Genomic DNA, 12287 nt, shown 5'->3' on the forward strand with positions numbered 1-12287 from the left:
AGTTGGAATAGCAATAAGAGAATCTGCTAGTAAGGTAGAAGTTAGAATTATTTGTAACTTAATCTCAGAAGTAACATTCCATCAGATAGCAGAGAGTCACGAGGTCCAGTCCATACTTGATGGAGGGCAGGGGATTATAGGTGGCATGAATCCAAAGAGGCAGGATCATTGGGGCTAATTTAGAAGCTGTGTATCAGAGAAGCTTAATGAGACCTGTTCCTGTGAGTATTAGGAGCTGGGACATGGTCTGGGGGGCTAAAGCCAATATTGTTCCTCCCCCATGATCTAGTCAGGAAATCAGCTGCTCTCCCCTGGCCGGCTGATTACCACCCTCTTTACAATCACCGCCATGCTACTATCATGTTCATGTTTATCCACTGTCCCTGATGACAACACACCACCCCTCTGGAAGTCAGAACATCTGGGAACATTTATATGTGCACTGGTTGGACTGCATCTCCTTGCTGGTATTGGACACTATGAAACTTTTCTCACTGCTGCTATGTGTCACATACTTGTGACATCAACTCACGAAAAGAAACACCTTTAACAGTGAAAATCAGTTCTTAACACATCCCTGACATTTTAAACAGAGCAGCCTGGTTAATTTGGTAAAGTAAGACTTTATCAACCATAGTGGTAGACAAGGGCCTTAGAGTGAGCAACTCAGGAAATGCCCAGGGGAACGTAGGGCCCTGAATGCAAGTGGTGTAAGCTACCACTCCAAGCCAAGCGGACATCAGGAAAACAGAAATTACAGCTGCCAACACTGAGTGTGTATACTGTGCATCAGCAACTAGGATAACCTGACCTTCGTTATCTTGTCTTAGTTCACTAACTGGGCAAGGTCAATACTGTCATCCCCATTTGACAGAGGAGGAACCTGAGGCCCAAAGAGGTTAACTAGTTTGCCTGCACTCACAGCTAAGAAGTAGCAGTACCAGGATTCAAATAGTTAGTCTGGTTCCCTGCATTCTTAAATTGAGAACCAGCAATAATCCATCATTATGAACAGTCATGTTTTGTCTTGAATTACAGGGAGGACTCATCACCTAAAGATAATTTGGGGAGGGTGAGAAGGGCAGGCATCATCTAGAATAAATCAACTTTAAATGAAAATCAAAATGCAAGTGTAAATAATGGAGGATAAAACTTTTATTTGAACTAGAGCTGTTAGGGGCGCCTATGCGGCGCAGATAGTTAAGTATCCAACTCTTGGTTTCAGCTCAGGTCATGGTCTCAGGGTCATGAGATGGAGCCCTGCATCAGGCTCCTTGCTCAGCACAGTGATCACTTGAGACTCTCTGTCCCTTTGTTTCTGCCCCTCCCTCTCTCTCTCAAATAAATAAATCAATCTTAAAAAAAAAAAAAGAACTAGATCTTCAAAAAACATTTTTAATAAAGAAGAAAAGTTTTTTTTTTTTAAGTTAGGTCAGGAGTCAACAAACTTTTTCTGTAAAGGGCCAGATAGTAATTTCTGGCTTTGTGGTCAATAAAATCTCTGCTGTAGCTACAGAAGTCTCCAAGTGTGGTATAAAAGTGGCATGGACAGGAAGTAAATGAATGAGCATAGCTGGTTCCAATAGAGATTTATTTACGAAATCTGGTGGCTGGCTAGATTTGGCCATTGAGCTGTAGTTTGTCACCCTTAATTGGGTCATAATTGTAAGGGATACTAATTCTTAGAAAAAGTAAGACTTGTGCAGGTTTTTAGCACAATATTTCTGACAAAATATGTGCTATCCCAATACAATATCATCCCTCCCTATTTGGTTTCAGTAGTTTTATCAGAAAGAGTCAACTGTGCAAAACCAGGCTTCATCACTTTTCTCAGGGTTCCCACTATCCTTTCGTAGACAAATGACTTTCTTTTGAAACTGTTATAATCTCATCCTTCTGGATTTTCTCTTCTTCAGGTGTAAATTTATCTGACTCTGCTATATCCCTGTTTCCATGTCACTGCAATAGTTCTCCAATGTCATTTCATCAACTATGTGAAATCTTGTGCCATCGTAAGATTTCCTGTTTACTTTCAAGTTGGTTTTTATGGGGATTGTTTGTTGGCTGGGTGTGCATCCAATGGACAGCAAGACCGGGGAACCAACTAAGACTGTGACCTGCTGAGCAAACCAGATGCTAAACAAGGAAGGGTTTGGGTAAAACTTTGAAATAGTCATGTCATTGGTGAATATTTTCCACATTACCATGATCCCAGCTTCCCTTCACAACTGCTACCTACAGGTTCTCAAATAATGAATACACAGGTAATGAAGATCATCCCCGTAGGATTTATCCACCATTCTTATGCTCACATGGTTTTCTTACATTCTGTTTTTCTATTATACCATCATTTATCGAGCACCTACTTTGTAACAAGTCACTTTACTTGTACAATATCCCTCTCTATTCAAACTCTTACTAGCTAAGCTCAGTAACACTGACACAAATGTTTCTACAAAGTCTTTGTTACCTAAAATTCAGGTGCTGAATAGTTTCAGAAAACACTATTTCCGTACTATAGAAATTCACTTCTTTGATCTCATAAACCAATTCATCTTTGACTAGGAAGAGATACTTTTAATTTTTTACTGTTTCTGCTAGCAACTGTGAAAAGTATTTTACTGTTCCCATCTAACAGATTCTGAGAACCTAAGACAGCAAATAACTTGCCCCAGTTCTCCTTGCCAGTCAGTAATGAAATGAAATCCAGTCAAGTGTCACTGGCTCCAGAGCCCATGATCTTTCTTTCACATACCTTTCAAATATGGAATTCATGTTGTTGAAAAGCCCATCTATTTTTCTCCCACAAAATCAAAGCTACAGATTCCTAAGTTCCTTAAATCACACTATGATTAATAGTGCTGATTTTACAACATGAGCAGTAACACTGTCATTTTTTTTAAATCCCCCCATAGGAGCGCCTGGGTGGCTCAGTCGGTTGGGCATCAGGCTCTTGATTTCAGCTCAGGTTATGATCTCTGGGTGGTGAAATGGACCTTTGCATCTGATTCTGCCCTCGGGGGGAGTTTGCTCTCTTTCTCCCTCTTCCTCTGTCGCTTCTCCCTGATCTCTCTCTCTCTCTCTCTCAAATAAATAAATCTTTAAATCTCCCCATAAATCTGAATGTTAAAATAAATGCACTTATAATGCAATCCCTCTACTTATTATCACACTGGTTCTTAAACTGGGGTCACAGCACAGCAGTATCAGCATCCCCTGAAAATGGGGTAGGAATGTTGATCTCAAGCCCTACCTTGGATAAACTGAATCAGAAACTGTGGATATAGGGCCCATCAACCTGTATTTTAACAAATCCTCTGGGTAATTCTAATGCACACACAAAGTTGAGAGCCACTGAATTGTAGGATTAATGACAAGGTCTCTGGTGATTGTTGCAATAAGAACCAGAGCATACACAGATGCCAAAAGTCCAGATGACTTTGTGGCTGTCATAAAATTCTGGTTAATACTCTTGCTTCCCTTCTCATTCATTCATCTAAAAAATAAGTACCAAGCCCCTATTCTGGATCATCAGATACCAAGCCAGATGCTGGGACAAGGTAGGGGAGAAAACAAATAAGGCAGTAGCCCCCTCAGACTTACAGTCCGATGTGTGTAACAGACCAGAAAACAGTCAATTCCAGTAGAGTATAGTCAGGGCCATGAGAGGTCAACTCAGGATGCTGGGGGCAAGGGGTTCACCTAACCCAGTCCTGCAAGTCAGTGAAGATTTCCAGAATAAATGACTAACAAGGTCGGAGTCCTGAACTTTCTGTGAAGGTCCAGTGCCATGGGAGCTAGTTTTGTATCTCCCTCGGGTCCACAGCCTGCTTGAAGCAGCTTCAGATGAAATAAGGGAGGAAAAACACTCAACCTGTTGCTTCTAGCTTGTTGGAACACTTATCTCTGACGTGCTTTAAAACCATATGGAAGGTCACAGCTCCATGTGTTCACGTGGTAGGGGAACAGAAATTGGGAAAGCAAGTAAGCGTACCTCCCAATCCCAACTATTGGACGCCAACTGCCAATTTACGTAATTTCCTGTGCTTATTTCAAAATAGTCAGGAGGGCAGGAGACATTGTGAGCACCATAACCAGGCCATTTAGACTAGCAGCTGCTGACACATTCGCTTCTTTTGTGATTAAAAAAAAAAAAAAATCTAGCAGAGGAGGAAAACATCTTTGGGGAAAGGAATGAATAGTTTCTTAAGAGAAATCAGGTTAGATTTAACAAGCTACCCACAAACCAGATTCCTACCTACTCATTCAGCAAACGTGCTATGCGTGCCTGCTGTGAGCTGACTCAGAGCTAGGTGCTGGCCTTACAACAATTACAAGAAGGCATCTGACTTCCAGGAGATGAGAAGGCAGACATTGAACAGGACATTGAAAGGGTGATATTTAATAAGGAAATACCAGTACTAATAAAGATTGTTGAAATGCTGAAATACTTCTGGACTGGTTAGTGAGTGGTGTAAGTTTTTTATGTCCCCCAGAAATGCGCAACCCCTAAAAAGGAGGGTATGAGGGGTAGGGCAGCTCACACGTGCTTCCACGTGGCCTGTGTCTCTGAGGCTGGGATGCAGATAGCAAGACAAGGAGCTTCAGAGAGGTCACTGTTGTCAGGGCCTGAGGCAGGGCTTCTCGGACCACATGGGAAGCTCTGGCATCCTCACACACACTAAATGGGCAGATAGCACCCAGGCCGAAACAAAGCCCACCAGGTCCCTTAGGACTACCAATGTAATGGGGAAGTTGTTGGAAGAACATCAATCCAGTTTCCTTTGTCAGGTCATGACCCAGAAGGGACACATGTAGCTAGTAGCAGCCACATCAGAGAAAATACCACATGAACTATTTTTAAAATTCAGGCTACGGGGATCCCTGGGTGGCGCAGCGGTTTGGTGCCTGCCTTTGGCCTGAGGTGCGATCCTAGAGACCGGGGATGGAATCCCACGTCGGGCTCCCTGCAGGGAGCCTGCTTCTCCCTCTGCCTGGGTCTCTGCCTCTCTCTCTCTCTTTCTCTCTCTCTCTCTCTCTCTGAGTCTATCATGAATAAATAAATAAAATCTTTTAAAAAATATATAAAATAAAATGAAATAATAAAATAAAATAAAATAAAATTCAGGCTATATACTGTGTGGTTGTTTTTTTTTTATTTTTTTATTGGGGTTCAATTTGCCAGCATATAGCATAACACCCAGTGCTCATCCCATCAAGTGCCCCCAACCATGTGGTTTTAAAACACACATTACATACTGTATGGTTCCACTGATACTACTTGCTAGAAATGACAAAATTACAGAGATGGAAAACAAATTCTTACTCTCAAGGGTTGGGGACAGGGTAGTGGCCATGAGATGGATTAAGTCTTACTCTAAAAAGCACAAGAGGTCTTCGTGGTGCTTTGATTGTGGTAGGAGTTATATGAATCTGCACATGTGAAATAATTGCATAGAGCTACACGCATGCACACACACACACACACACATACACATCCCGCAGATATAAAGTGTATATAAAACTGGTGAAATCTGAATAAGTTCTATGGATAATACCAATAACAATGTCTTGGTTTTGATACCATACTATGGTTATATAAATGTTACCATATAGTGAAGGGCCTCTCTATATTATTTTTGCAACTTCTTCAGAATCTATAAATATTTCAAAATAAATAGCTTTTAAAAAGCTGTGGGCTGAATTGTGTCCCCCCAAAACTTACATGTTGAAGCCTAACCCCCCTTGTAAGATATTTGGAGATGGGGCCTCTGGGAGGGAATTAGGTTTAGGTGAGGTCATGAAGACAACCCCAATGATGCGATTCATGTCCTTATAAGAAGACACTAGACAGCTTGCTCCCCCTTTCTTTGTCACGTAGGGATGCAGTGAGAAGGCAGCCATCCATAAGCCAGAAAGAAAGCTCTCACCTGAACCCATTCTGGCACCCTGACCTCTGGGACTTCCAGCCTCCAGAACTGTGAGAAAATCCATTTCTATTGCTTAAGCCCATCTGGTATGCTATTTTGTTATGGCAGCCTTAGCTAAGACAAAGGGTGATTATTGTTAATTCATCCATCCATCCATTTGTTGGTGCCACCCATTCATGGTACCCAGCCATGATTACCTATTTTGGCTGTCACCCATGGTTTCTGGGGATGTGGGAGTGGGCCCCAGTATGGTCGTGAGAGTCACGGAGAGCCTTCTTGGGCAGAGAAGGACTCAGGGAAAGATAATAGACACCATCCAGAGAGATGGACACAAAAGGGTGTTCCAGGCAGGAGGTAGCAAGGTCCTGGAGTGAGACAGGGCCATGGGACACCAAAGAATCCTGCACAACGTAGCAGAGTAGAGAGGGAGGGAGAAGACCGAGGAGGGAGGTGTGGGCAAGGGTGGTGATGACAATGGCCATGGCAACAGTGCATGAATTATTGAGTCAGGACAGCATGTCTTTCTGCACCTGGGACAGCCTCTGCACGTAGCCTTGGCCCTGGCATTTTCAAGGCACTCACCTCCACATTCAGAAATGTCCTTGTTTGGATGATAATTTAAACAGCCCCGCTACATTCGAGCCACAGTGAGGATTGCACCTCACCCTGAGGACAATGGCTGATCTATGAAGGATTTCTAGCTAGACTCTTAGCATCTCATTTTTATTCTAGAAAGACCTAGCTAGCTCCGGGGATTAGTGCTCTTGCTGAAAAGGGAAAATAATCTGACCTGAATGTATTTGCTTATGCTCCACAAAGGAAGGAGAAAAAAAATTGGGAGTGGAGAAAAGGCTGCCAAGGGCTTCAAAACTTTACAGAATCTTTGTGGTCAACTCCAAGCCATCACCCTCCACTGCAGTTAGGATGGCCGCACCCAGCCACAGAGGTCAGTTCGCTGTTGACTTCACACACACACACACACACACACACACACACACACATCCTCTGATCCCCAGTCCTCCCCACCCTGCCCTCCTGCTTCCCAGACCCACCTCACAGAAAAATCTAGCTAACAAAGGAAACAGTGGAAGGGGGCAGGCAGCAAACAGGGTTGGCAGAGGAGGGCCAGGTCCCTGCTCAGGACTCAGGCTTGGAACTAATGAGCTGCAGTGTTGAGTGTGGACACCCTTATGCAAAGCCCAGACAGTCCTGCCCCAGCCCTGTGCCTGAATTTTCCCCTGCGTGACCTCAAGAATCCAGTGTTACCTTTGGGATAATGATCATATTGAGCAGAGATTTCCTACAGGATTAAAAAAAATTAAATTTCCTCCCAATTTCTCTTGTGCATTCTATAAAGTCAGTGTAATTCCTCTAAGAGGTTCCTCTCTTTCTCCTTTATCCTCTTAGCTCCATCCACACTCCCCTGATCTTTTTACTTACCAACCACGAAAGCTGTTACCCATTGGTGATTTGTTCCCTCTGTCTTCTGGTGATCCTTTAACTTCCCTGCAAATTCCTCCCTCTGATCATAGGCCACAAACCCTGTTCTTAAGAATTTGCTGGGGTGCTGTATTCACAGTCACAACAAACACCATGAAGAAGGAAACATGACTAAATTTTCCATCTTTAATTCCATTTTTAAATTGACCTTTTTTTTCTGGGATTTTTTTTTTCTTTTAGTGTAAAACTAAAGTGGTCCTCTGTCCCTTTAAATCAAATATCCCAAATGCGGATGGGAGTTTGTATTGGCATGATCTTGAAAAGAGAATTATTTCCTGACCTTGCTGGGGAAAGAAAACTTTCTGGCTATTCGTTAGTGCAGGCAATTTTGATGTAAACTGACATTTCTCGGATGCCCTTCTTGGGAATATTCAATGTGAAACCCAAAATCTCTGGCAGCTGAAACCCCAGCCCAACTGCCAGGCCCTGGGCAGAGATAAAAGAATGTCGATGAGCAGCAGGCAGATGGGATTACAACAAGAAGCCTTTTCTCTGAGCCCAATGAGATGAGCTGGGGAGGGGTCAAGGAGGAAGGGGGAGCTGTGCTTCCCAGAGAGGGGATCAACAAAAAAGGCGCTTTTTTCGGCTTTTTATGGAGAGGGTTTCCCCTGTTGTCCAGCCATTCCCCTGTTTTGAGCACCATTCACTGAGAGGCGCCTTTCTTCTCAAGTCTTTTATCCCAGGATGCTGAAAGCATTCCCGTGTCCTTCTTCCAGAAAGCACTCTCCCACACTCTGGAGGCCTCCAGCGGGTCGCCCCAGCAGTTCTCTGCTGGCTGCTGGGCTGGTGCTACCTATTCAGCTTTGAAAGCGTCTTTATATTGTTTCCCCTCTTCCTCCTCCTCCTCTTCTTCCTCCTCCTCCTTCATTCCCAAGACTAGGAATTTAAAAGTTTGAAAAGATAATTCCCCAAAGTCCAGATTGCTCTTTGGGAGAGAACAATGGTTAGAGTTGAGAGAGGGAAACCCTGCTTCATATTTTTTTTTTAAGTAGGCTCCATGCTGAGCGTGGAGCCCAATGCAGAGCTCGAACTCACAGCCATGAGATCAAGACCTGAAGGAGGTCAAGAGTGGGACACTCTACTGACAGAGCTACCCAAGCGCCCCGGGGAAAACCCACTCTTAATTCACTCTTGATTTGTTTGCTCTTCTTTCATCTTCCAAATAATCTGAGAACTGTACTTTTTTTTTTTTTTTGATAGTTAAAATCAAAAGGAAAACCATCAAACGCTTTCCTTTGCCACCAAGCTTTCAAAATTCCAGGTACCTAAGATAGGGATTTGTTTAAATTTGGGCTTGAGAGACAAGCCCTGAGTGAGGAATGGCAACGAATAAGTAGTGCTCGGTCTCCTTCCCTGCAGCCAGCTGTCTAGATCCATATCTCAATTCCACTGCCTCAGAACTGTGTGACCCGGAGCAAGTCACTTCAGCTCCCTGTATGTATGAATAAAATTGGGAGAATAGCCCACTGTTAGGACAATAGAACACTAACAGTAGAACTCTTAGGACGATTCATTAGAGCATGGCCTACTAGATGCTCAAGAAATATTAACTTCTGTGTTTACTATCTAACTGCACATTTATTCTGTATATATATATATATATATATATATATATATATGTCCATATTAACTTAGATATTTTCTTTTGGGTCATTGTTCTACAACACAAAGCTATGTACCCTTGCATTTAAGGCCAGTTCACCTCTTGGTTTTCATATTTGCTCCCACCTGAAGCCTTAGGGCAGGAATAGGCCCCGGACAGTGTGGCTCACAGAACAGAATTCTAGGGCTTTGGAAATTTGTCACCGAAACAAATATGAGTCTCTGGATTATTTTTATTTTTTTCTTTCAAAGAAATTTCCAGAGTAAAAAACAGGACATGTTGGCTAGAAGGAAAGTCCCAAAGCCCCTGTGCATACTTTTGTCATTGCACTGAAGAAAGGCTGGGTGGGACCTCCCAGCTGTATTGCCCCAGGAGCCCTACACCCTTCCTTCAGGACCTCAAAGTCATTCAGGGGCGGGTGGGTCCCTAAGAAGCTCATGGTCTTCTGCACCCAAATCCAAACACTTGTCCTGAGGGAGAATGGATTTTCCAAAGCCCTGCCCATGGGTTTTCCAATGTCCCAATTTTATGCTTGTTGTTATGACTTACAAAAGCTTGCTGGGTTTGTTTTGAAGACAAGGGAAAAAATAACATTACGCTATTTTAAACGCCTGCAAATATTTCAAATATGACCCAAGGCAGTAAAAATGCCGTATTTCCCAAACCACAAACCCCACTCCTTGTTAAAATCCAATTGCCATCTGAGTGTGGGATGAAGAGTCAGGATGCCAAGTCCTGAGCATCACACATTCTATCTTTCTTTGGGTGACTGTGAAATACTCTCTCCTCCATCACTTTTATGCCTATTTTTCACAAGATTGACTTCATAAAACCATTGCAAAACCACACCCCACATGGACACTTTGGGACCCTTTGCAGCTGGATGTCAGGGAACAGAGCTGGGCACAGAATGTAAAAGGAAAGCAAATCGCTTCTGGTATCTCTTTCTCGAGATGTTAGAGATGGAAAAATGCACATCCGTATAAAAACCATTCTTGCTCCTCCTGCTTCCCTATGGCGCTCAGAGCACAAGAACTCTTTCTGGTTCATTCTGGGTTATGTTGTGCCAAGCGCGGTGTCTGACACTGAGCACGCAGTGGACGGTTGTTGAATGAATGATCTATTTAAAGAATGAGGCCTAAACGGAAAGCAAAATTGGCATAACTAAGCTTTATTTTTACTGAATTTAAGTAAGTGGACTGTTTTATGTTAACTGTATAGTTTAAAATTTAAACACAATATTTGTGCCTACATAAATAGTTGGAAAAGGTAAAATGTCATAACACGGGGTGTTTGTTATTAAAGTTGGAGCTTGCCTTTGGATTATGACAACTTGATTTAAAACAAGGAATGGATTGTTCCTTGCTCCACTCACTGTAAGTTGCAGTGTTTTGCAACATCAGATCTTTCTTGGGGATATAAACAGATGGTGACAAAGGATAGGCGCCTTGTGGAGTCATTGCATCTGAATACTGGCATTGCTGGGCGGTTGGAGGCAAGGCAGAGCCAGGATAGAGCAACTTTGATGCCAAACCCATCCTACCTGCAGGGGCCAGAGAAAACCAGCCACTTCTCCCAAAGTCCCAGCACTGGAAGACTAGAACTTGACTAGGTAGTTAAAGGGGACAGAGATGGGGCTATTTTTTCCCCTTGACTTTTGTTTTTCATGGAGGTATAATTGACATACTACATTATATTAGTTCTAGGTATACAACATAGTGATTCAATGTTTGTGTATCCATTGCAAAATGATCACCACGGTAAGTCCAGTTGGCAGCTGCCATTCTACATAGTTAGCAGAATTTTTTTTCTTGAGATGAAAACTTTGAAGATCTACTCTCTCAGCAACTTCCAAAAATGCCCTACAGTATTATTAACTATAGTCACCAGGCTATACATTACATCTCTGTGATTTATTAATTTTATATCTGGACGTTTATCAAGGATATGGGGGCGCCTGGGTGGGTTCAGTCGGTTAAGCATCCAACTCTTGATCTTGGCTTGGGTCTTGATCTCAGGGTGGTGAGTTCAGGTTCTGCACTGGGCTCCATGACCAGCATGGAGCTGGTGAGGTTATCACCTCACCCTCAAACTCCAACATGACCTATGCCTTAGTGCTGTTTTTGTTGTCTGCTTTGATGTAAAAGCAAGAGTATTTGGAGCAAGAGCTGCAGTACTCCAAATACACAATAGGCCTTTTCTTTATCATTCATACAACATTTCTGGTTTAGGTATGTGTAGATGGGCCATGTTGTTTGTCCACAGGAAGAGTGTGAAGGTATAAGAATAATTTTTTAGTCCTAAATGATGTTTTGTTTACTTTCTGTCAAGATATTTACCAGTGTCAAATTCAAACTATAGTACTGTGTAATTATGTATAAAGTTTTTTTATTTATTTAAAATTAGACTAGATATACATTTTTAAATTTAACATCTGGCAGGACAGTGTTCTATTAACTCATTGAATGTGTTTCCTTTGTCTTGTATTAATAAATATTGATGCTTGATTGTGAATAAATAAATAAATAAATAAATAAATAAATAAATAAACACACACATAAATAAGAATAAATTTTTTAAAAGCTAAAATCAAGGATATGTATGCAGAAGTTGTATGACCTCTATCTCAGCACAAGAGTATAGCTTTCTCTCCGAGCCTCCGTACCTCCATCAACGGTGCACGTACATGCACACACACACACACACACACACACACAAGACCTGCCTGCTTTCAGCTACTGTATAATCACGGACCAATTAAGCTTAGGTGTGATACCAATTGTCCTTCACTCCAGGGGGCTTGGAGTTCCAAAAATGTCCCCAGTGTGTCTGTGTGGCCACATTCTACCTTATTGTTGGCTTCTCAAGCTGCTTCTGTGCTCACTGCCTATCAACTGATGTGTCCGAGGTGTGCTACAGCCTTAAAATTAAGGAGGTCCCATCGATTCAAAACAAAAAACAAGTAACCCAGAAGTTCAAAGGGAAAAGCCTCTCAGAAGAGTCAATCGAAGTTCAGATCCCAGCCTACCACTCCCTGCCTATGTGGATTTAGGCAAGTTACCTGCTCCGCTGAGCCTCCCACGATTGCCTCATATGTAAAAATAGAAATAATAAGAGCACCTTCCCCATGGAGTTGTTATGAGACCTGAATGAGATAATGCATGTAAAGCGCTTAGCAAATTGCACGGCACACAGGAAGTGCTCAATGGAGATTTAAAGCAAATAAATAAATGAGTCATATTAAGTGAAAAAAA

This window comes from Vulpes vulpes, chromosome 9 (genome assembly GCF_048418805.1).
Source record: "Vulpes vulpes isolate BD-2025 chromosome 9, VulVul3, whole genome shotgun sequence".
Lineage (NCBI taxonomy): Eukaryota > Metazoa > Chordata > Mammalia > Carnivora > Canidae > Vulpes > Vulpes vulpes.